The 25,095-nt window shown below is 47.2% G+C and overlaps 1 protein-coding gene across 3 annotated transcripts in view; it reads left to right on the forward strand.

Moving 5' to 3' along the window:
* Positions 1-1,969: 1,969 nt before the first annotated feature.
* LOC108152166 (tyrosine-protein kinase Src64B) overlaps positions 1,970-25,095 on the forward strand; it is a 33,059-nt gene continuing 9,933 nt past the window's right edge. Inside the window, exons 1-3 of one of the 3 annotated variants that reach the window (XM_017281286.2) lie at positions 1,970-2,211; positions 3,041-3,282; positions 13,171-13,204. The gene's annotated coding sequence lies outside the window, so the exon portion shown is untranslated. The remainder of the gene's footprint in view (positions 2,212-3,040; positions 3,283-13,170; positions 13,205-25,095) is intronic. The other 2 variants (XM_017281287.2, XM_033386546.1) reach the window with 2 other exon arrangements.

Consider the following 25,095-nt stretch of genomic DNA (forward strand, 5'->3'; position numbering starts at 1 on the left):
CGGATTCTTCGATGAGGACGAAATGCTGGCGACCTTTGAAATCTCAGTAGCTGCCGGTGGAGAGTAAGGCAGTGCCCATATCCTGGATACCTGCAGAAATGCCTCCTGAGAGAGGAAATGAAAACAAAATTATTATTATTATATAGCCCTTCCAGCTCCGTTAGCTGCGGATGACATATTTAAGCGAGTTTATATATCGATATTTAGAAGTGCGATAACTTAATATGTTTTTCATCAATTTTTTTGCGCGGCTCACGAAGTATGAAAATATGGCAATGCTGTAGTCCGCTTGTGGGGCGTGTTAGGCGACGAGGTGGTGCCAACATGATAACAGATTACTTTTGATGCATTCAAATACCCATTTAAAATAGATAACATAAAATTGGTAAAGGTGTTGGACCATTATAGCCTTTTTTAATACCCGTCTAGGTAAAACTGATTTAAAAATGTCTATGTCAATAAATAACATTTGTTTAGAATCAGATTGGAGAACAGGATTTTAAGTTTATGTGGATAGAAGAGGGTAGAAAAGCGAAGAAACACGGAATTCATCAATTTAATCAATTAATTAAATATAATTTTTAATGGCTTATTAAAGAAAAAAGGGCATATAAAGTTCCATACGCATCATAATGGATTGCATTTTAATCCTTGTCGCTCATTCTTTAAAAACAATTTCTATTTGGCGCTCAAATTTGATGGGACTTGCTCCTTTGTTTTTGGGACTTGCTCTCTTTTTTTTGATGGGATATCGTCTCTTCGTTGAGGGTCTTTTCCTCGCCACAATTCCAACCTCTTTTGTTTAAACCTTGTTTTAGATACAATACAACAACAGCAAGTATTTGAAATAAGCCAGAAAAAATAGAAAATTGATTCAGTTATCGGATAAAAATATGTGGGCAGGGTTGAGGGTTCTATTTAGCTAGTAATATTCGACGGATTATCAAAAACGAGGAATATTGTTCCAATCCTTGACTGAGAGCGATTAGCCCATTGTAGACCAAGGGGGTATGATGTTGATATTGCTCCGAAAATAATGAAAATGTGATCACTTTAGCGCTGTTCAGGTTAAACATTTTGTGTTTTTTTTTAAGTTCAAAGGAAAGATGACATGGATCTTCAAGAAGAATTTACAATCAGTAATATTTTCCGATATTTACCTCAAGTCGTTGAATTGTTTAAATAGAGGGGGCTTAAGTGGACTGAGCTCGTTTTTTCTATGGGTCTTGCCACCATGTCTAGCTCACACACCTTGGAAATTTTATACTTTTAATAGTATTTTCTAGTATTTTACATTAAATTTTAAGACGCGGTTTTGTCGAATGTACCAATGTAGAAACCCTGTACATTTAGATCCATGTCCCAGGCCACATCGAGTACAAATGAGTGATCAACATCGAATTTCTGATCTATATTTGTTCAAAAATGTCGGAAAAGGCATTTAAAAAGTGGATAACGGAGGTTATTCACACTGGCGCTTCCATGGGGCTTACATGAAAAAAAACGGCCAAGCTTGTCAACAAACAAACACATTTTCCCCTCAGGTGGCGGTTTCGGTATTTACATGGAAATGTAGATATTATGTAGCAATTGTGTCGTTAGCGTGTAGTTACCTCGTAAGGAAATGAATTTAGTGGAATTTGTTCTTGACTGTTTTCGCATAAATCTCAATTTATAAGCAATGCAAAAAAGATATAAGCTCAAATTAAACCAGTCTTGTATGAAATTGATTTAATAATTGGATAAAACTATAAATTCAGAGCAGAGGATCGTAGCTATCTAGTAATAACCAACCGAATATCAAAAACGTGGAATATGATGGAACTTGAATACAAATAGCTCGTCAGTATATTTAAGGTATATTTTTAAATTTGTGACGTAGATTCGGTATTTTTCTGAGGGTCAGACGGTATATCTTATCGTTAAGTCCGCGGTCACACTGCACTGATTCCGTCTTTCGGATCTTCGTATGGTTCACTATTGAATAGTTCTATTTTCGTTCGTTCATGAACGGACGAGACAACGGAATCCAACTCAGTTGGCGGTTGGCGCTTTTAACCGAATTTTCCGAGATTATCCAAAGGCGTGGGTGGCTTTTTGTGGTCCTTTTTTTTTGTGATTTCCTGGTCGGATAAAAACAAAGATACCAAGTGCAAAATAGTTGAATGAAAACGCTGTGAAAATTGCAATTTAATAGACGGAGTGAGACGCGTAAGTTTCCAACTGTGTTTCGTGTGCGTGTGTGTGTGTGTGTGTGTATGAAAAAGAGAAAGAAGTTTCCAAGCGGCAGCGGAGTTGCAGTGGAAACACAAACAGCAACACTCACTCACACATGCACACTCACACTTGAAAACGAGCTAAAGAAGAATTGGAAAATGGAAATGAAGTGACAAAGCGGAGTAACAAAAAGAAAAGAACGCGGCTCCGTTGATGAAATTTAATTAAAATAAATCAGAATTAAAAGACGGCATTAACAGAGTCGGGGAAATATCCTGCGCGCAGCTCTCTCCCTCTCTCACTCCTCTCTTCTATCAGTCTTTATTTTATGTTCTCTCTCATTCCCCCCGCGCGATAGACCAACGCCTCGCCCAGCAACTTCTGTTACTTCTTTTGCTCCATCGCGAAGATATTCTTCGTTTTTTTTGTTTTTTTGTGAATTTCCTTGTGCCGACGATTCCTTGTCCCACTCCATTCATTCATTCTGTTCTTGTTGTTTTCGTGCTTTCCCCTCCCTTTCTTCAGTCCTTTTTTTGTGAATTCCCTACGCGCTGCGCCCGCAGGATATATCTCCTGTTCATTTTTTTGGTGTTCCCTCCCCCCCACTCGTACGTGTTTAATTATAGTTTCGCTGCGCCGTTCTCTCTCTTTACTACTCTCCCGCATTCATACATATCTCTTCCAATTAGCGGCCCGTGTGCCTCGAATTTCGGTGCAAAGCAGAACTTCAATAGTGTCTGTGTGAGAGAGAGAGAGAGAGAGAGAGAGGGAGAGAAAACTCTATTTGATTTAGTTTGATCATAGTTGTATTTGTTGCTTTTAGTCCCCCTAACGACCGTGAAAATAAGCAACAACATAAAGCTGAAAGCAGAATCAGCATCAACAGAGCGACGCGTCGACGGCGACTGCGACTGCGACTGCGTTTATGGCCGTAACTGTAAATACTCGCGGAGTTTTGCGGCTAAGCCGTTGCTGCTTTTAATAGTTGCTGCCAGCAGCAGTAAAACGCCCGAAGATTGCCATTTTGATTTATTCTAATTAAAAGAAAAAGAAAGAAAAAAAAAGGTAAGTGTGAGCACTTTTTTTTGCTGTTGTTTTTCTCTTTCGGTCACGAAACTGGTTTTAGCTCCTTTTCATTCGCACCTCCTTAGTGGCATTATGCTGTGCCTCCTGCTCTTTCGTTTGGTTTGCCTGCATTACAAAGTACCGTTAAAGAGCCAATGAACGCATCAAAAAAGCAAATAAGTAAACAACATGGCAGGCAGAGCTAATACAACAACAAGTAGAAAGGACGGCAATATTCGGGTCCCGAATTTATTGATACCCTTGCAGATCGAGCAATTCGATGTTGATTAAATTTGGTAGTAATCGGTTTGGTTTAGAGACAACACGGGCACGTGAACTGATACAAAATGCTTAGATGATCTCTGCCTTGCAAACATCTGGTGTATTATATTAGTACCCACATCAAGGGTATAAAGAGATCGAGCCTGTCAAAGAGAAAGAGAGAGAGAAAGATATCTGCTCTCCCGCTGCAGTTTCTATTTATGCTGCGCTGCTGGCTGCTGGCTGCTCGCTGCAGTCTGCGGCTCTGCTCTGCTGATAAAAGCAAATCCATTTTTATTGCTCGGCTGCTGCGCGGTCGCCACAGGCTGCTGTAAAAGTCAAAGAGCATTTTGTTATTGGGATTGCTGCTTTTGTAATTGTCTGTAATTTAGTCTTCGAGCAGGAGAGGGAGGCTGCTCTACAGTTAGCCAGCAGAAGCAGCAGCAGCTGGCATCAGCGTCGGCGTCGGCGCAGCAGCTGCTGCTCTCTTTCTCACTCTCTCTTCATTGCCTGCCTGCCTGCTTGCCGCCGGCTCGCTATTTTCGGCATTTTTGTGTCGGCTGCTGCTCCGCCGCCCCGCACTCCAACCCATGCCGCATGTATTTATTTACCTTTTGGTGTCTTGTTTATTATTCCCTCCCCCACCCCGTTGTCAAGTTCTCTCTTAATCCCCGTTGTGCTTTGAAGTTCAAGCCACAATTTTGTTTGGATTTTTCAGCTATTTTTGTAGCCTTTCTGCGCTCCACTGAAGCTTGCCCTGCCCTGCCCTGCCGCTGGGAGGGAGGCTGGGAGTTGCTTCCAGTTCCTCTTCCCTCTGTGGCTAGCCGCTGACGCTGATAAAGCCCGCAAATAGTTTGCGTTCGTTTTTCATACCCTTTCAGAGTTTATTCTTCTGCTTCTGATGCTGTGAAATGGGAGGCAATTATGCTTTTTGGCCTGCGCCCTCCTCTTGCTCTTTGACTTCACTCTCGCTCCTCCTCTGTCTCTGGTAATCATTGAAAAATGGCAATCGTAAATGCTTGAAACGAGTAAATCTGCTCAACTCGACCAACGGCTTGTTGAGATCTTTTCATTTCTCTATTTCGCTTGCTGTGTTTCTCTTCTGTTTTTTTTTTGCACACAAAGCGTTTTCAAAGGCAATCAAAAGCAGGAGAGGCGGGGGAGAGAGGAGTAGCCAAACAACAACTGTAAAAGTAGTCAAAGCACAAGTGGAAAGGAGGGGCGGCAGCGGCAGTGGAAGAAGCACAAGTAGAAAATTCAATTGTTCGCAGCTCTCTTTTGCTCTTCCTTTGTGCTCGCTGTGTGCAGTGTGTGGAAGTGCAGTGGTGTGCGTGTGTCGTCCACTTAGCCCGCAAACAATGCGCGTTTTATTGATAACGAAAAACGAAGAAACGGAAAGAAAGACGAGGGAAAAAAAAACTGAAAGTGCGTGGCAAGTGGAAAATGCAGATAGTGGTGGGAGTAGGTAGCAGCGAGCGGGAGAGCGTGGGTCTAGAGGTGGTAGTGTGCGTGTGTGTGTGTGTGTGTGTGAGAGATATATTTGGGTGGGGTGTGCCCGGGCGATCCTTCGTCGTCCTGCACGATGCTGGGCAATGTTTGATCCCTCATTCTTGCATTCCAGAGTCCATTCTTTGACGTGTCTTCCATTGCGTTCCTCATGTTGTCCCCCATTCCCATTATCAAATTGTTGTTCCAGCCGTTCCAAGCAGTTCCAGCCACTCCAAGCAGTTCCAGCTGTTTCCTAATAATTTTCTGCAGTCGTGTCTGATAGCAGATCGGCTGCTTTTTGCCATAGACTGCCACACCTAGCTGCAGCATTAGAGGTATTACAAATGACAGCAGACCCAGCAGAGTGAGTAAAACAGGAAAAATAAGTGGGAAAATAACCACTGCAGCGTGTAGCTCTGATTTAAAAGCATGTCCTTTGCCTCCTTGGATGCCTAGAAATTGTCATGCATTTGATGAACTTATTTTCTATTTGTTTGCCCCGTTATAATGTCTCCATTGACATAGTTCTCTAATGCCAAATGGAATGGACATCAATCTGCTTAATGGATGCAGTCGCAGCTCCGGCCCTCTGACCCAGGCTGCTGCTCTGCAGTTGACCTCAGACTCAGGTCCATTGTCTCTCTCTCTCTCTCTCTCTCTCTCTCTCTCTCTCTCCCTCCTGCTCCCCCCCCCCCCCCCCCAACTATCTCCCTCTCTCTCTATCTCGCTCTCGTTTAAAGTTGAAAGTTTTTTATTCCAATTTAAAAGTTTCCTCTTCGAGATACCCTTACAGAAGGTATTTGGTATTAGATCACAAAAGAGCTCCTCACTCTTTCTCTCTCTTTAGTCCCTTGTTCTCCCCTTGACCATCCTCCCCCAAAAACTCTCCAAAATCGTATTATCATAGTAGTTTTCTTAGTTCTAAATGCTTTCAATCTTTTCACCCAAATCGAACCCAAATCGAATCCTAGTTTTAGCCTTTGATCCCAAAGAATCGCAGAGAATCCACAGGAGTTGGATGGTTTTTTGGCCTGCTATGCTCTCCGTTCACCTGGAAGTGTATGTGATATTCGTTTAGCTCTTCTTTCTAGTTTTTGTGTCGTGGGGAAAATGTTGCATTTCATTCCTGCGCTGTACAGGTGACTGACTGGCGGTTGCTGGTGTCCAGCTGTGGAGCCAAAGTTTATTTGCCGCTGCAGGGCGCAACATTGCATTTTGCAATTGTTTTTATTCGGTCACTTTTTATGGGTATCCACTGTTCTACCTGTGGGCGAGGGGGTGGCTGCTGCCTGCTGCCTGCGGTGGGGAAAAAGTTCTAATTTATGTCGTCAAGTTTTACGCCTGGAAAGAAGAAAAGTTTGTAGTCAGTTTTAATGGTCAAGCGGTGTTGGCAAGAGAAGCGGGGGGTAAATGGAAATGAAAACGGACACGGGCCCGGGCACGGACACGGACACGGGCACGGACATGAGGATGAGGATGTTGCTCTATGACCGGCTAACCCAAAAGCCCCACACTGGACACGACTCGGTTGGTGGGACGGGGTCAGGCGGCATGCCGGGGGCCAATTAGATTTATGGCATTAGCACAGGTCGTTGGCTATAAAGCACTCGAACGCTTACGGCGGGAAAAATCAACGTGAAAATGGAAACCAGTGGCAGGGCAGAGGCTGAGGAGGAGGAGGAGGATCCCCACACACACACGCACGCACACACACATCCCCATACATTCTCAAAAACAGGCAGAGCAGAAGGCCCCAGGAACATTGTTTGTTCCGCTCTCTTCCGCTCTTGCTTCCCTTCATGCACTCCCACTCTCCACTTCTCCCGCTCTCCCACTCTCCCGCTCTCCACTTGCTGTACTGTGCTCCCCTCTACCTCATACTCCCCACTTTAGCCGGCACTCGAGTGCACATCCGCTGGGCAGCAAAACATTGTTTCATTCCATAAACCGCGCCGACTACTTTAGCCCCAAGGTAGATGGAAAACAAGGTGGGGCATTGCAGTGCACGCACAGATCGTGAGAGAGATGCGGCAATCGAGAGAGGGAGAGCGAGAGATCGGGATGGGGGATGGGCGTACCCTGCTATAAATCTACCTTGCTTTTGCACTTCATGCACTCGCTGCTGGCTTCGCCGTCGATGGTGGTGTTGTTTCCGACCCCCAGCCGCCGCTCTCACACTCGAAAGCTTTGTTCGGCAACGTGTTCCGGTTTGCCATTCATTCTTTTGCATTGGCCCTTCCTTACCCACCTCTCGCCTGGCGCTCTCTCTCTCACTCTTACTGCTCTCGTGGCTCTCCTGCCTCTCGCTTTCCGCCTTCCCTCCTTCCTCTTCCATGGGCTACATTGACGCGTGTGCTCCTGGGCCGCCGCACACATTTCCGGACTCTCAACCGGACTTCTTCCCCCCCTCCGCCTGTGTTTCTGTGGGGTGGTTGTTGTTGCTTTGGTCGCTGGTTTTTCTTTTTTTTTTTTTTTGGCTAGTTTTCGATTTTATCGATTTTCATAAAGCAGCTTTTATGGGCAGCGGCACATTTCAGCGACAAAAGGCTTTGCCGCCTCCTGTTACTCCAATTAGAGAGAGAAAGAGCCAGAGCGCGGGCATGTAAAAGAGAGCACATACATATTTGGCATTCCAATTTGCAGCTGCAGCTGCAGCTGGGGGTGGGGGTGGGGGTAAGGGGCTATTTGTGTTTGGCTTCCAAAAATTGGGCTTCAACTTTTACTCAATCAGGCTTTTCCAGGGTGTCCTTGCACATCCCTTTTTTTTTAAGGGTATTCTGCCATCCAACTAATCAACAAAGTAAAGCTTCAATGACCAATTAGCAAGCAGTGCAGAAAGCAGTGAGTAGCAAAGCCTGTATGGCACTCAATTGGCAAGCAGTTCAAGCGGCAAGCAGTGCGTAACTACGGTTTCTTTCGTGCACATAAAAAGTACTCCACCGAATGGAGCAGTGCCCCCACACTGTCCCATCCCCCCCCTCCCCGTCGGTCAGCAGGAACTTGAAGTAAACATCATACAGGCTTACTGCAGCTGCAGCAAGTCTGCAACCAGCGACCCAGTTCGTGCCCCAACTTATAGAAAGACGACCAAGCCCCAAAGTAGAATATATATCTCTTCTTTTTTGCTTTTTGCCGACTTAATGAAAACTTTTTAATTACAAGGATCAGGGACAATAAAAGTTTATGAGGCGAAAAGCTCTCTCCCTGCTCTGCGCTGCGCTGCGCTGCTCTGCTGTAATTTTCTTGCAAATAAATACGAAAAGCGTGGCAAAAACTAATAAAACTAGTAGATCCAACTCTCAGCTGCTGGAACTATCATCCCATCCATGAGGAAAAACGCCCGCAGAAACAACAAGAAAATCGAGTTGAAGTTTCGCCTTTTAATGGTAAAGTAAAGTTTGGCTAATCCCTGCCAAAAAACAACAAAAAATGAGAGAAATATTTATAGAGAAAAAGTGGAAAAAGAGGGCCAATAAACACAGACAGTGGGATGTGCTGTGCGGACTGTTGCGCTGATATTGGATTTTGGCAGAAAGTTTTGGCTCAAACGGTGGGGGGTAGTGGTGGAGGGGAAGGGAGAAAGAGAGGTGGAGGGTGAAGGTGGAGAAATCTGGTTATGGCCTGTGACAGTGGCAACAAAATGGCAAATCGATTTCCAAATGCAATCTCTGCAAAGGATATTCAGGCTAATATTCAAATGAAATTTCCGTACATTGAACCCCAGAGAGAGAGAGAGAGAGAGATGTGTAGATACAGCCCTTGCCTCCCCGCCCTCCGACAAGGTGTGAATGTGCCGCAGGAGGATGTGAAAATGGTTAGAGGCAGGATGAGAGAGGGTGAGCTGCCAAGAGATGGGGGGCTCTATGAGGAAACCAGATAAATATAAACACGAAAGTGGAGCACACAAACCCCGGAGCCGCAATAGCTGTCATGGGAGGGATTTCCCAGGACCCAGAACCAGGAAGATGGAGTTGAAACCGATGTAAAGGAATTTCCTACCCTTTCTGCTGCCTGGCTCTAGTTTTTCTCTCTTTGGGTAATTCCCCCAACGCTTGAGGAACTTGACAAAACTTCACATTTTCCATGGAGGGGGAAGGGGGAGGAAGGGAGAGATGAAAGTCATAGACAAACAGGCACTCGAAACCTTCAAATGAAATTAAAAAGTTAAGCCCGAAGTGTGTGTTGGTGTGTGCAACCCTTAAATGCTCTCGCTCCATCCCTAAGATGTGCTTCTGTAACTTCTTCTTCCGCATCTGTTAAGACATTAGAAGGCCACTCTGTTGCCAGCAACAGAAACTTAGTCAGAGATGCCCCTTGTCGGCGGCACTAACATTTATAATTAGCGCCAACTGCTAGGAATTTTCAAGTTCTAAATGTGATGAATGGCTGTGGAAAAGTAGGGTTTATTTTCTACTGAAAAACCCATACAAAAATCACTTAATGTTGAACTTTTGTGGCAACTTTGTGACATTTAATAATAGCCAAATGATTATCGTGCCGAAAACCTTCATTCCTTTCCCACCCATTCATAAAGTTTGTCGTTTATTCTCGGTTCTATATCCAACACGTGAATTCCTCGTGACAAATACGTGATAAATTGGTTGTATATCATCGCCCCCAGAGAACCTGAGATGCCATCAGAGCCTCAGAGCCTCAGGGCCCCAGAGCCTCAGACATGCAATGCTCATCGTTCACATGTAGGTCTCTCTGGACGGGTCTTGAGTTATACGAATGCGCTTTGTGGGGGAGAAAGGGAGCTCCCCATGAGGGCCACACAGACTGAAAAAGGGGGGAGCTCCGCAGTAGTTTCCATGGGAATTTCGGGGAATATTATGTGTAGTTTTCTCTTCCTTTATAGTTCTGCCTTTGGTGTGGGGGATTTGTATCTTAAACGTACATCTTCTTTAGCCACAATCTATCTTACTGCCACCAGTCGGTGTCCCCGCCCCCTAGAGAGGGAGGGGGAGGGGGAGCTTTGTCTGCTGTGTAATTTGTCGCAAAAAGAGTTGTCTTTTTTTTGCAGTAGCGCTTCAATTGACTGTGTCCGTCCGTCCGTCCAGCTCTTGTGAGTAAATGTCACGCTGTGATTGCTCCGATAGCGAAATCTCAGTCCCAGAAGTGCACTCCCGTCTCCCGTCTCCATTTGCTGCATTGCTGCGTTGCATGCTTTTGTCTCGAGTGGCATTGCAGTGGGGACTCCACTTGAGGCAGTTGAACACACAGCAGAAGCCGAAACTAAATCGAATTGAAGACAAGCGCCTCCCCCCCTCCCCCCTCCACTTCCTGGGGCTCATTGCACTTTGCTGATTATTGTTGTTCCAATTTGTTGGCCGTCCATTCAGGCGGGGTGGGGGAGCTCTCTGTAATCAATTTGACATAGATTTTCCAAATCAATATATGCTTTTGTCACGACCAGAGGCGGCTAATGGGGCGGGGCGGGGCAGTGTGGGGCATTTTGTGTGCCATTTTCCTGGAGGGAAAAGCCTAAACAGATAATTGTTTGACAAACAACAAACAGGAAAAGCACCTCTTGCATTTCTCTCTCTCTCTTGTTTTTCCTATGGAATGAATCAATCTTCAATTTTGTGGCATTTCCTCAAATAGTTTCCGTAAATTGCAATTTATTTTGTGGCAAAGATAATTTTCGAATATTTTCAAGCAAATATTTTCCCACATTTGCATCGATTGTGTGGCAGTGGCAGGAGGCAGGAGGTAGGAGGCAGCTGTACAACCAGAAAACTATTCACATTGCATGTCTGCCTCGTCCGCTTCTGCCTCGTGTCTGCCACTGTGCCACATAAATTGCTAAACATGCTGCACATTTGTTGTTGTTTATGGTTTATGGGGCTGGAGATTCGTTTCGGGGGTTGGGTGGGGCGCAAGGATCGACGGACAAGAGCGCTGAATAGTTGGTATTTTATTAGTAGTTTTTTTTTCCTGTTCTTGTTGCCGCCTTGTAACGGGGCTCTTGAGACCCCGCCGCCGACTGGGGGCGACAGCGGCCGCGTCTCTTTATCTGGACAGCACTTGAGATCTGTTTGGGTTCCATTTGTGTGGAGGAGTGTTTGCTCTGGAAATGATATGATGCCACGACAGGAAAACTGAACAAATGGTAATTGGAATGGCAGTATCTCTAGAGGAAATTGCGTTTTAAAGATTTAAAATTTTTGTGTGTTTATTTGAAAAAAATAAAAAAATACCAAATTATATTCTTCAGATATCATTGGTTCTTAAAGATTCGCAGCTTTGCTTTGAATTTCGGTACAAATTAATTTACTAAAAGCCTATCCAACACTATATTTGGTAAGTGTTGGGCAATATTCATTCGATCTAGAGGTGTTTCACGCAAGCCATCCCTGAGTCATGATTGGGAAAAATAACTTTTCTTTAAAGTTGGATAAACTTTATACAAACGGACTGCTCTTTCTATCCGCTCTTTCAATCTTTCAATCTGTTTGCACTCGATGATATTTTCCCATCAAACATTCTCGACATTCAGTCGCCAAATATTTGTCTCCGCAGCCGTGGCCATATGACGCCTGCTCTCTCTCTTTTGCTATCTAAAAGTACTCGATCTAAAATAAACACGAGAGGAGCGCAGAGAAACCCTTCAAAATTGTTATGTGGGGCGTACACTCTTCAAAAGAGCGAAGGGGGGGGGGTGGGGGGCGCGACTGAAGAGAGAGCAGCGGGCCAGCTGACGGAAACCGAAAGTGATGCATCTGCTCTATGGACTTAGGGTCATGCTGTCCCACTCCTCACTCTCTCCTCCTCTCCTTCACACACACACACGCACACATCCTGAGACGTTCCCTGTGACTTTGTAAGCAGGTCACGTGAAGAAAAAAAATAAAAAAGGCTGAAAGCCGAGGGGAGAGAGCCTGACAAAAGGAAGCTTGGAAGCGGCAGCGGCAGAGGGCAGCGGCAGCGGCAGAACGTAGGGGTCGCGGCCAGTAAATGCGATTGCTCTCTGCCTCTCCCCCTACCCCTGCTCCTGCCTTTTGCATATAATTTGCTTGATTCCTTTTCTCTCTGCTTTGCTTTGCTTTGTCTTGTGTCGTGTCTTGTTTTAACGCGTCGTCTTCTTTATTGTCGCTTGTCGCTCTGGCTCTGGCCTGGCAATTGTTTCAACGTGTTTGAAATACTTATCTTAAGCGTGGTCTAGGCACAAACAGAGCTCCAGGGTCTGGGTCGGTCGGCCTGCTCTCCCTTTGCATCTGTCGCTGCCTCTATCCCTGTCTCCCGCTCCCGCGCCCGCTCTCGCTCTATCTCTCTCGCTTTGATGCTCTCTTTGGGCGGTTTGTTTTGGTTTATGCTTCGTCTGCTGATGTCGCTAACGCATACATATATACATACATACGTACATATCCAAATGAAGTTGCTGCTGGCTCTTGCTCTCTCTCTCTCTCTCACACACATTCACACATAAAAATCAATATTTGCGCCGCGTCGCCGTCAGCGTCATTTGCCCCTTGATTTTGTTGTTGCTATTATTATTACATTTTATTGCTCCTCTTTTGGCTTCTATTTGCTCTCTTTGTTTGCGCTTTAAGCGGTCTATCCCTCCGTTTGTCCGGTTGTCCGTCAGTCCATCAGTCAGTCAGACAGCAGCTTCAGCTGATAAGCGACAGAGGAGAGCCCCTCTGATGCGGATGTGAAAATGTGCCTGGGCTGGGGCAGGGGAAGGGGTGGAGGCCTCTCTACCAAGAGTCATAAATGTACATATGCGAGTATTTTATCTAAATATGGAGATACTCGTACAGGAGGCCACTCAGGGAAGTTCTGGCTACTAGAATCAGCCATTACCATGCAGCCCCACAGTGGAGACCCAATGAAAGATCGAGGCTGGGTCTTTGCCCTAAACAAGAGCTAAAAAGCCCCAAGAGAGTGGCTAACACATCGCCAAAAAATCTAGAAAATATCCACTAAAATCGATTGCCTGGAAATTGATCCAGAAATCTAGAAAGCAGAAGTTTCCCAATTCCAAAGCCGTACAGGTCTGGAAACTGTTTAGTTTTATATCCTTCACCACGTAATGTCCATATCCGTATCCACTAATTGCATTTTCAAGTAGTTCTTTCTGTAAGCGAAATCATATAATTGACAAATTTGTCGCTTTGTCTCTTTATCTCGTTGCAGGTGACGGCGATAACCAGCTCTAAACGAATCAAAGGTGAGAGGGAGGACACACACAACACACACACACACATACAAGCACAAATGAAAATGGGGACTAATGGAAATGGAAATGGGAATATTTCCCAATTTCAGTTTTGCGTTTTTTTTTCCCTTTTTGCACTGGGTTTTTCCTCTTTTTTGGGGATACTCTTTGATACTGCCAACTTTTTGTCATATGTCGCCTGGCTGTGTGTCCGCTGCAGGCGTTTTTGAACTTGCTCCACTTTTTTTTCTGTTTTTTTTGGGTAGAAAGGGTTCCTGTGGGGGGGAGGGGGTGGAGCAGGGGCAGAGGTAGGTGGCATCTGCTGGTGTCCGTTAGCCTTTATCTTTTTGCATTCATCGTTGCGTCTCTTTCTCTGCCAAAAAAAGTCTATTTCTTCGTTCTTCGTTCTTTGTCTTGTTTCCTTTTCTTCCCTCCACCCCCTGCCGGCAGCAATCTATGCCCACTGTTCCCCTGTTCTTCCTTCTCTCAGGAGATATCTTTTGCTTCCCTCTCTCTCCCTCTCTCCCTCGCTCCCTCGCTCCCTCTCTGTCTCCTCTCCACAGCCATCGCTTGCACTCAAAGATAAAACGCGAAAATGTGCTGCTTGTTCTTTCTTTTTTTTTTTTTTTGTTCGTCCAACATCTGTGCTCAATTCCAACAAAAAAATAAACCTGCCCACAGCACAAGAGATGCTGGGCGGCGGGAGGGGGGGGGGTTTCTGGGGGAGAGTGGCCCCAGGAGAGGGACAGCAACAGCAGCGGTAGCGGACACCACTCGAGCAGCAGCAGCAGCAGCGGCAGCAGCCGTTTGCTCCAGTTCTTGAAGTGGAGTCCAAAACGAGTTTTTCGGCACTTGCCCAATCGCCGCCCCAAGCCCCTCTGGACAGCCCCCCTCGGCCCATCTCACTCCGTCGAGAGTTGAGTTAGGTCCAGTTTCTAAAACGCGCAAAAGTTGGTTGTGCTTTTTGGGCCAGAAAATGAAAACCGTAGGCCTACTATTGAGGTCTTGGAGCCACACGAGAGTCCAAAGTATTAGCCGCTTTGCATGATAACTTTTGACATGTTGCTAAATGGTTGTAAAAAGATACAACAGGAAACATTAAGAAAAACACAGACCCCGAATCGATTAACAGATATTGAGTTTTTATTGTAGAAAAATCACTGGAAATCATTGAGAAGTACATAATCTCCAGCTTTTAAACTAAAAATCACTTAAAATATGGAATATTTGTTAACAAATAAATGTTCATTAGTTTTTTGTTTGATTTATACAAAATATAGACACAATCTTAGGTTTTCCTTTGTAAAACTCCCAACTAAGAAAATAGGGGTTGTGTTCTTTGAAAGAAAACCAATTTCTGTGTCCTTTTTCCATCATCTAGGGGTTGCCTTCCTATAGTTTTGCCTTCAAACCAATTGGAATGGTTAAAAACCCCCGCCGTTGTCTTCTCCCTCGCCTGGTGGTCTGCCATTTATGGACAATCCTTCAACTAATAGAAACAGACACACTTTTTATTGCCCAATCCTCGAAAATCCACTTTTGTTGGGTCTTGGACGCTGACGGATTTCTCTGAGATGAATTGAATTGCCATGCCAAGTCCGGCTTTGCGGGGAAGGAGGAGGAAGGGGGGCAGGGGCAAAGCCAAGCCAAGCCAGTGATGCATTGCCAGAGGCCAAGACGCGCGAGCCGCATCGATGCATTCCTCTCTCGCGCGCAACTCTTTTGTTGTCTCATGTCGGAACGTGTTCGAATCACCTGGTGCCCCCTGCTGCCCCTGCTGCTGCTGCCAGGAGGAGGGAGTACGAGTGGGGAGTGGGGAGTGGATGTGACACACACGCGACATGTTGTGAAGGTGTGGATGTGGGCTGTGGGGGCCAGTGGAGAGGCAACCCTTCAATGCCGCCTAGACCAAACCCTCGGCACGTCTGGCGTCTCCGATTTCATGACTAATTACACGGGAACGAACGAACGAACGAACGAACGAACGAACGCATGGGGCATGAGCCATGAGGCATGCGGCATGAGGCATGAGGCGCAAGGGCCAAGAGCGCCGACGGGTAAGGCGAGAAGGTTAAGCGGCTGTTCCCATGAAATTATGGGGATTATATTTTTTGTTTTTTGTTTTTGTTCCTCTCAGTACGGGCTTCACTGTACTGTACCAGTGGGGCGTGGCCGGCAGCCAATTTGTCGTTGTTTTTTCTGCCTTTTTGGCCATTAATGAAGTAATGGAGCTGCCACTGCCACTGCCGCTGCTGTTGGCTCCCCTCCAGGGGGAAGCCCCCAGAATGCTGCTGCTGCAAGGAGTTGGCGGTGGGGAGGGGGGAGCATCGTTATTTGGTTTCATGCATAAAATAGCTGCACATAAGTGCAACGTAACGGCTGCAAGCTGCAGCATGAAATGTTGATGAAAATTTAATGAAATTGCAACGGCTGTGGCAGTGGCAGCGGCACAGAGAGAGGATCGGTCCGGTCCGGTCCGGCATGGCATCGCATCGCATCGCATCGCATCTTCCTCGTTTGACCTCGTTGTGGGATAAAATGCAATTTTGCGCTGCTAGTTTTTTGAGTGGCACGAGCACACACACAGACACACCTATACCCATACCTATAGCCATGTGGCACACAGTCTTTCATTTTAATAGGTGTAAAAGCCTTAAGTTTATAAAATTACGCTCCTCGGGGGAAAAACTGTGGCATGAGCACTGAGAGATAAAAAAGTAGCGGATATTTTGGGACAGGATGCCACAAAGAGAGGTAGGAGAGGACCTTCCGAACGATAGGATAAAGGTTTAACCGGATTAGGAACTCCAACTCGAAGGCTAAAGAGCCAGAAGAACCGCTAGTTCTCTCTCTCTCTCCCAGTGAGACGCCTCTTTTGACAGTTTTCTTAGTGTGAAAAAAGTCTGGTATCCTGATGTTGCGGCACGTGTTCCGCGACTCTCAAGGTTTCGTCTGTTTTCGGCTGAAAATCCCTTTAGGAGAGCTTTTATTTCCATGAAATTGTTCAAAATTTGAATGGGGAATTTCTTGCAGTGCACAAATCGGTTGCCCTGTTGCAAGCTGTTGCATAAATCAACTTCACCTGCACCCGTGTGTCCTCTCCTGGTCTGCCGTGTGCGTCTGTTTGTGTTTCAGATAACTGCAGAGCTAAGCGCCCCGCTTGAAACTATGTCAAGCCTGCCCCAGACGCCTCTTGCCACACCCGCACCCGCACCCGCACATACGCCAGCATTCGTGCCCCAGCGGAGGAGGTGGAGCCTCTCTGATGCTGCCGCTGCAACAGCCATCATGTATGCTCTATAAAATATTTGTTTAAACTTGCACTCTGGCCGCACGCTCTCCCCTTGCGATGCCCCGCCCCGCCCACCCTGCCGCCCCTCGCTTGTGGTGTTGATAAGCACACTTTGGCTGGCTGCCACTTGAGGCAACGCAACGGGTAATCACAACTTAAATGAGTAGTTTAATTTCGTTCAAGTGCAGCGGCAGGCGGGAGGGGGCGGGGGGCAGGGGCAGGGGCAGAGACATCATCTGAGAAGCTAAACATAGACGATAGATACAGGCGGTGGCAAGTTGCATTCCCGGATTGCTGCTGCACGGAATCGTTGTTTATTGTTTTCCCTTAAATTGTTGTTTATGTCTGCACTCGGGACCGAGGAGATGCAACTGCAACATCATCATCAGAGAGAGCTGCCTGCCTCGTCAAGAACCTGACAATTTGCACCCGTCTCGAGCCTCTGCGTTGGGTGTTGGGGCAAGAGTTGTGGCAGGCAGCAGCAACTGCAATAAAAGTGCTAAAAAGTTTCATGCCCCCAGACTGCATCCTGTCATAGGGTCCTGCCGCATGCCGCATGCCGCTTGCCGCTTGCCGCTTGCCTCCTGCTGGTGCCGCCGCCTCATCATACAATTTTTTAATCTTTTAAAACTGAGCTGCATTGTTTTTGTTGCCGTTCCTGCCCCTTGCTGCATTTCAAGTTGTCAAGCCAGAAGGAGAAAGAGAGAGAAAAAGAGAAAAGAGACTGCCGCACAGTCCACCCCTAAGACCCGGGCTCTCAATCCCTGTCCTTGCATATTCCTCGGGCCTAATGAGAGCATTATAACTTTGTGGCAAACTTTGTTGCGGCCTCCATCCCCCCTCTACAGAAAACTAAGAACTAAAAGCGGCAGCTACAGTTGCTAATGAGAGAAAGAGTTTCAAAGCCAGACTTGTGTCTGTATAAAACATGCGAGAGGCTACGTACAGTCAGTGCTCTCAAGTGCGGGCACAGTCGGGGAAAGTAGATATAATTAGAGAACTGGAGGATCTGCAAACGTTGCTATTGTCCAACGATCCCCACAAAATGGTAGCAATGGGAAGAGCCAGCTTGAAGAAATGAACAATTCTTCTACAATAGAACTCTGAGAATTGGGGGACTGGTGGACAGTGCTTTTATCTAGCGAACCACAAAAAATACCACCGATTGGACGAGTATTTCCAGCCGTAATGAAGAAATCAAGAATTTTATACAGGACTTTTTAGAAGGAAAAACTTTCTTAAGTCGGGTTTTTAGAAACCTTTTGGAGCAACCTTTAATAGAATTTTGAGGATATATGGTTTGGGATGCTAGCAGCAAAGCAGGAGGCAGGATCCTCCTAGGATATTTGGTGTATTTTGAAAGACATTTGTGGTATTCTCGATGGGTATTTTACAGTCGAATTATCGTCCAAGGCTTTCGCCACCCACTTGTTTTCTTTTGCCCCTTTTCTCTTCTCCCTTTTGCCTGCTTTCTTGCTGTTCTTCTTTCTTTCTCGTCTTCTGGTGGCTATCTCTCGTTTCATTCATAATTTCTGTCGCATATGCAAATGCGGGGGTTGTTGCTGCTCTTGGAGTGTTGCAGGATGTGCCCACCCCCCACCCCCCAACCCCCCACCCCACCCTGATGTGCACATACCTGTGTGGTGGGTGGGTGGCTGGTGGGTGGGTGGCACTTTGTCGCGTTGTCAACCTTTTGTGGGCGATGTTTCTCTATTTCTGTTATGTTGTGTTACCGTTACTCGAATGGGAGTCCCGAGTGTCCCCCCCACCTCCACCCCCCCAAGTGTCTGCTGTCTGTCTCCAGCTCCTGGCACTGATGTGCCGTGCCTCCTTCTGTTGTGTCTGCCACTGTCGCCGCACGTACACAGAAATGACATCAGTCTCCCATGGGGGCAGGGTGGTGCTCCTGCTCCAGCTCCAGCTCCGACTCCGGCTCCGTCTGCATCCCTGAAGTAAGGAAATTAAATACTCAAAGTCGGATGTTGGTGAAATTTCCGTTTGGAAAATGTGTTAAAATTTGCCAACTGTTGGAAAGTATTCCATTTATTCAAATCAGAAATTGTTGTTGCTTTCGCCTCCCCCTTAATGGTTGTTGTTGCTTGCCCGCTCTTCCCCTCCCCCTCCCCTTCGCCCTCTGTTGTGCTCTCAATGGAAGAGAATTCCAGGGGAATTTGTGTATAATTTTTATGGCCATTTAATTGCATATTTAGGCCAATTTCAAATTATAATCAATTCTCTTCACTACCCCCCTCTCCCCACTCTCCTACCTCAACTCTTGCCCCTCTGTTCTCCCCCCCTTTCAATTAGTGGGGCTTTAATGACATTTGGCCTCTGCTTGCTCCCCTGATAATGCCTCCCCCCCCGTCGTTTTTGTCGGTGCACTTTTGCCCCAATTTCCTACTGCTGCAGTCCCCCCTTCCCTCCTCCCCTGCCACTGCGCCAAAAATGCAATGGAAGGCGATATAAAAGGCAAAAAAGGCTTTGCAGCCTCATTTCGTTTCTCTTTAGCCTACGCCTCTGCTTTGCTCCGCTCTGTTCTGTTCTGTATTTTTTTTTTTTTGGACACCCTTTGTTGCAGTTGCGGCTGTGTGTTGCATGTAACACTTTTACTTGGTGGGGGGCACCACCACACACCCCTCCCCCCCCCTGAGCCGACTTGGTCACAAATGTCACGCAAATGTGGAGCATGTCATGTGTTTTTGCATGCAAATGCAATTCACACGAGGAGGAGCAACGGCAGCAGAAGCAGAAGAAGCAGGGGGGAGGCAAGAAGAGTGTGGCATGCTCTCTCTCTCTCTCTCTGTCTCTCTTTCCCCGGGTTGATCGTGTCTACTCTTGCATGCTGGCCACATGGCGAGCACTGCGAGAGGTCGGAGGAGAGGCGAGGGAGGGGAAAGAGGTTCAGTTACATTACTTTTTTGTCGATAATACGCCTTGGTTGATATAATGGACGATATCTTACGGGGGGAGTGGGGGGGAACTAGAGATGGAAGAACCAGATAGGGAGAGGCAAAAACAACAGGCAATACTGAAATACTGGAGGACAGGTCGAAGTGGCAGAGAGCATTAATGATGGAACTTCAGCCAAGCTTTGGGTCAGACCCAGGAGGTTTCCGCCAGGAGCTCTCTTTCGGGGCCTTATTTTGGGCTGTGGGTGAGTTCGGAGGAAGAGTCTAGATCTAGAGAGAGAGAGAGAGAGTGCCAGTAATGCCTCACCCTCTATTCGCCCCTCACTCTTTTGCTCTCCTGCAAAAAAGAAGCAAAAGCCCAGAAGGATAACGATGACGAGAGGCTCAAGCAGTCCTTTCTATCGCGCTCTTTCACATCGCCCATCTCGGACTCCCATCTCCAATTCCCATTGGAAGCCATTTCTAGTCCCCGAGCTGGAGGCAAACCATGATAAGCGGCCACCTCCACCCCCCTCTCCCCCTCTCCACATCTTCCATGCCCCTTCCACCACTACCCACCATCTACACCACTTACACGCTGCTCCGCCCTATCGATATTCATTTGTACATTTCTGTTTTTTTCTTTGGTTTTTTGGGTTTTGGGTTTTGGGGTCACCTAATGACTCGCCAGCGTTTAAATTTTATTTTGTCCGATAAGCTGTCGACGTTACTGCCACGGCCGATGCCGATGCCGATGCCGATGCCGATGCCTTTGCTGCTGCTTCTGTTGTGCGTGGAGTCTTAATGGCTTATCAGGCAGTGTGCTGGAGTGCACCCTCCTCCGCTCCCCCGCTCCACCGCTCCTCCGCTCATCCGCTACTCCGCTCCTCCGCTCCCCCGCTCCTCCGCTCCTCCGCTCCCCTATTCCCACACACCTCGAGTGTTGAAATCCCCACTCTGGTGCGGTAGGCCGCGCTTGACCCAATTGGAGGGCGTGCGACAGAGGGAGAGAGAGGGAGACGGAGAGACACAAGAGAAATGGCCTGCCGGTGGCCACAAGATTTCGATTCGGTTACGTTTTGAGTAATTGCTGCACTCCAGCTACAGTTCCAGGTTCCCGGTTCCACACACACACATACACACACACACACATACACACACACACACACACACACACAGATAATACGGGAACCGCATTCCATTCAGATCCATAAATAGTTTCCATTTTGGAAAGCAAACACGAATACGAACACGAATGAAGCTTCCAGATGAGCTCATCCGCTTCCAGAGGAGAGAGAGGGAGCGGAGGGAGCGAAAGAGGGAGTGGACTGTGTGTGTGGATTCAACAGGATCAACCGGAACAGGATATCCATTCAGCTTATAGATTATTTCCACAAACATTTCTGCCGCTAATTTATGAGCTCTTTGTTGGGGTTTGTTTTTTCATTCCGCTCCCATACATCCCCTGGAATTGCGTGTGGCTGTAATACAACCGTTAATGCCCCCATTGTGCTGCCATGTGGCTCCTCTGCTCGTCGCGACTTGACTGCCTTTTCGGTTCCACTTAACTGGTCACTGGCGGCCTTTTAGCCCGGCCAGCAACTGCTGACGTCGTCGGTCTCTCCTCCAGCACAAAGGCGTGTAAATGTTGCCACCTCATGTCGGCTGTCGGCTGTCGCCCGTCGGCCGTCGTCCTGGCGCCCCGTCTATTGCCATTTCCCGGACATTTTCCCGTCGCGTTGTAATTTTCTGCCCGCTTCTGTTCCTCCTCAGGGCAGGGGCGGGGGCGGTGGCGGGGGCGGAGGCATCTAATCGCGTACAAATATTGTTTTAATAATTCACGCTTTCTTTAGTCAGCCCCCCCGCCCCCTCTACCCCTCTGTGTTGCCTGCTTAGCCTACAATTAAGTTTCTTCTTGGCTAAAGAGAGAGTCATTGTTGACGAAAATTACGGTTGTTTGTGTGCCCCAAAAGAGGGCTGGGCGGGCCGGCTCTGGGGTGTTGCAAGTAGCAAGGACGCGAGCAATTGAGGGTTCTGTTACTTGCACGCTTTAGTGTTCTCCTCAGCATCAAAATGCACACCAAGGGGGGAGTTGCTACTCCTCTCCCTGTCTCTCCCTGTCTGTCGCTGGCAGAGCACTGCAGGGAGAGAGGAACAGAGGGAGAGTGGCAACTGAAGTGGCGTTCGTTTGAGCACTTCTTAAACATTACAGCAGCTCCAGTTTCGAATTCATGTGGGTGTTGATTAATGGGGAGCTTCCACTGGAGAGCATAATCGCATCGCCAGCACATCGATGGATGGATGGCCCTATTGAAAATCACAGCCACTCGTAATGCAGCCAGGGCTTAATTTGCCCAGCGGAGAGAGAGAGAGGGAGAGCATTGGATCGCGGGAGATCGCCTTCGCTGTTCAAGTGGATCTCGTTTTTGATTTTTGTCGAGAAACCTTAATTATTTATTTTCGTGTTTTGTGCTGCCCCAAGGGGCAGGCTAGCAACGTCATCCTCTGTGGCGTGCGGTGGCTCCACCCCCCCCTTGGAGCTCGATTTCGTCATCGTTCAACACAGTCGACGCCCCCTTTTGTTCTTTTTTTTTTTGCGCTGCCTTTGCGCTGTAATTTGTTGTTGTTTTTCTTTTGCGTGTGTGTTGGTGGCAGTCCTGGGCACGCAACGGACTCTAGTTCCTGCTTCCTTCTTCCTTGTTTTTCTTTCGCCTCCATTTTGATGTCTCCCCCTCTTTCTCTCTCTCTCTCCCTCCGTGTGCTGTTGTTTCTCTCACACGGTAATTAGATTTCTGGGTTACTTTTAATGTTTCTTGTGCCGTTTTTTTTCGCGAGAGACTCCTTTGCGTTGCTTGATTGTTTGTTTAACGGGCTAATTAAATTTCTTGGCTTTGGCTTTGGCTTCGGCTTTACCGTTGACCCTGCCATTTGGCTCTATCTTTCAGTCTCTGCAAATAAAAATGATAACCCTTAACCCACACACACACACACGCACACACAGACGGAGGGCAATCCAAATATTTCATTAGAATAAACTCAAATAAGCCACAGGATATCTGGCTGTCTGTCTGACTGTCTGACAGGCCACAACGCATCTCGCGACCGCATAAGGGCGGGTAGGGGGCGCGAATGCTGAGGGGGGTTGGTGGGAAACCCATTAAAGTAATGAGCTCATCTCGTGATGTTGTAACACGCCCCCTGCCTGCCTGCCTGCCTGCCTGCCGCTCCTCTTCGCTGTTTGCCTTTGGCTTGTTCATTCTCCCCGCGGAGGTTGACAAACCCAGCCGCATCATCCTCCATCATGATTCTGTGGCACCATCAGTGGCAACACCATTGGCAACGGCGCCGGCACAGTCGCCCAGCAAGTGTTATGTCCTCTGATCACGCAGCATTTCCATGTCCTTGTGGGCGGCCCCCCCCCTGTCCCACCGACACCTCTCCGAGGCAGCAGACTCTGCTGGCCCCTCTTCCTGCCTCTCTCTGTGCTCTGTACTCCGTACTCCATAACGGAACCGCAGGAACAGCACGAAAGAAAGGCGTCAAATTGTGCGTCACAAACGTGTCACGCCCCCAAACCAGAAGCAATCTCGCCCCACCGCTGGGTCACGTTCCTTGGACCAAAGAGAGGCAGAGGGAGATAGAGGGAGAGTAACGGCATTCCTTAACCCCTTGAAGCAGCAGGGGCATCAAAGAACCAAAATTTGCAACCCATTGGGGATGCCCTACTATAAGTCCCGTTCCCGATTCGAGCAGGACGAAGGATAGTCCGAAGAATAGTTAAAGCGTTCAGCCTTTCCCCATTGAAAGATCTGTGGAGTCCCCACCGAAAGTGGGAGTCTCCGCCACCTGCAGGAGGCCGGAGGGCACACAACAATTGCCATGCCATGCAGGTGCAAAGGTTATATTTTGATTATTTTCCCTGGCCCGCTGTGTGACTACGTGACTATTTTTTAATTGTACGCCCCGGTACACCCTCCTCGTGCACCCTCGCCACTCCCCCCCTGCACGTTCCTCTGTATATAGTAGCTTTAATCTCCATATGGCGGCGGCTGCTGCTCCACACACGCCATCCCGGAGATTGATTTTTGTCAAACTGTCCCTGAAGTCGGTCAATACTTGTCCGTAGACAAGTCGTAGCACCAGGGGAGGAAGGGGGCTGCTTTTGGCTATTATGATTATTGCTTTTGGTTCATTTGTTTAATGGTCTCTGAGGCAGAGATCTCCCCCCGCCCCCCGCCCCACCACCTGCTTCTGTCAGCTTTCAATTTGCTTATGGAATGAATACATTAGCTTGGCTTTTAATCTCATTAAGGAGGCTCTCGTCAATTATTTCGGAACGGCGCGCCGTCCATGGATGGAATTTCCTGCCACCGACTAATTATGTTGCAAGAATATGATATTTTGTGGTATTTCTTGTCGGAATTTCAGCTCATTTCGTGTCACAATTGTATCTGCTGTTGGAATTCCATTCGAAGTGCAATTATTTAATTTTAAATGTGATACAAAAGAATGCCACTCTCTCGCTCTCTCTCTCTCTCGCTCTCTCTCTCTATCTGGCAATAAAAACTACGTTTCCAATTGAAAACCCATAAATTCCATCAAATATTATTTAACTGCAAAAGGAATTTAATATTTTTAATGTATTTTTATTTGGATTTTTGTTGCTTTTTGGTCTGCCCCTTGATGGATAATTTACGAGTTTTTCCCGTTGATATTTATATATTTATTTACATTGCTTTGAACAGAACTTTTTTCAGAACCTGTGCAAATAAATATATTTGATGTATTTATGTGTTCATTTATTTATTGCACTTTTATTCATCTCCGTGGAATATTTAAGCAAGGATTGCAATGTTTTATGCAACAAATTCAATTCAAAGAGCTGCTTGTCATGTCAGCGTCCACCCGAGTGCCGGGAGGGGGCGGTGGGGGGATGTTTTATTTAATCTTTGTGGAGGGAGGGGGGGGGGCCTTCTTTGAGAGCAGAAGCTGCCATTGGGGCATAAATAAATTGAGAATTTATTGTGTGTTTAATACCCTGTACTTGGAGGGTATGTAGAAGGGTGTATTCGAAGGATGGGGAATCACAAATGTATGGAAATTGAGCACTATTTGTGCTTTAGCAACCAATTACCGGGTATCTGAGGGTCGAGCCACGATCCAGCCAGTGTTCCGAGTGGTTTTCATTACAGTCAAGAGAGAAGTATACGCACATTGGCACACATTTATTATTTCCGCACCAACAGATGTCCGTTGTTGTATATTTTTCTGTCTTTCTGTCTTTCTGTCTGTCTGTGGCCGTAGTTCCTGGCCGTGTTTATCCGTGTCTCTTTCTGTTTGCGGCCTAATCGATAGCACGTGAGGCTTAAAGGTGAACGACTGTGTCACTGCGGGTTGAACGCACAGCTAAGACAATGGGAAAGTGGAGAATGTGGAGAGTGGAGAATGTGGAGAGGGGAGTGTGCGGGGCAGTGGGTGCCGCACGGCAACAGGACGACAAAGCAGACGTCACACACAAATTGACTTTTTAAGGAGGCAACAATGTGGCTACAGCTGACGACGTCTGGGTGGTATGTGGCCTGCGGGGGGAACCAACCCCCCTCCCCCTCACAGTATAATAATAATGGAGGCGCAATAAAAAAAATGTGGGCGAAACAGAACCATTTCTAGAACAGAACCTCCCCAAAGACGACCCCTCCACGGAATCCCACCCAATGACTGCC

Source organism: Drosophila miranda, chromosome XR (genome assembly GCF_003369915.1).
Source record: "Drosophila miranda strain MSH22 chromosome XR, D.miranda_PacBio2.1, whole genome shotgun sequence".
Classification (NCBI taxonomy): Eukaryota; Metazoa; Arthropoda; class Insecta; order Diptera; family Drosophilidae; genus Drosophila; species Drosophila miranda.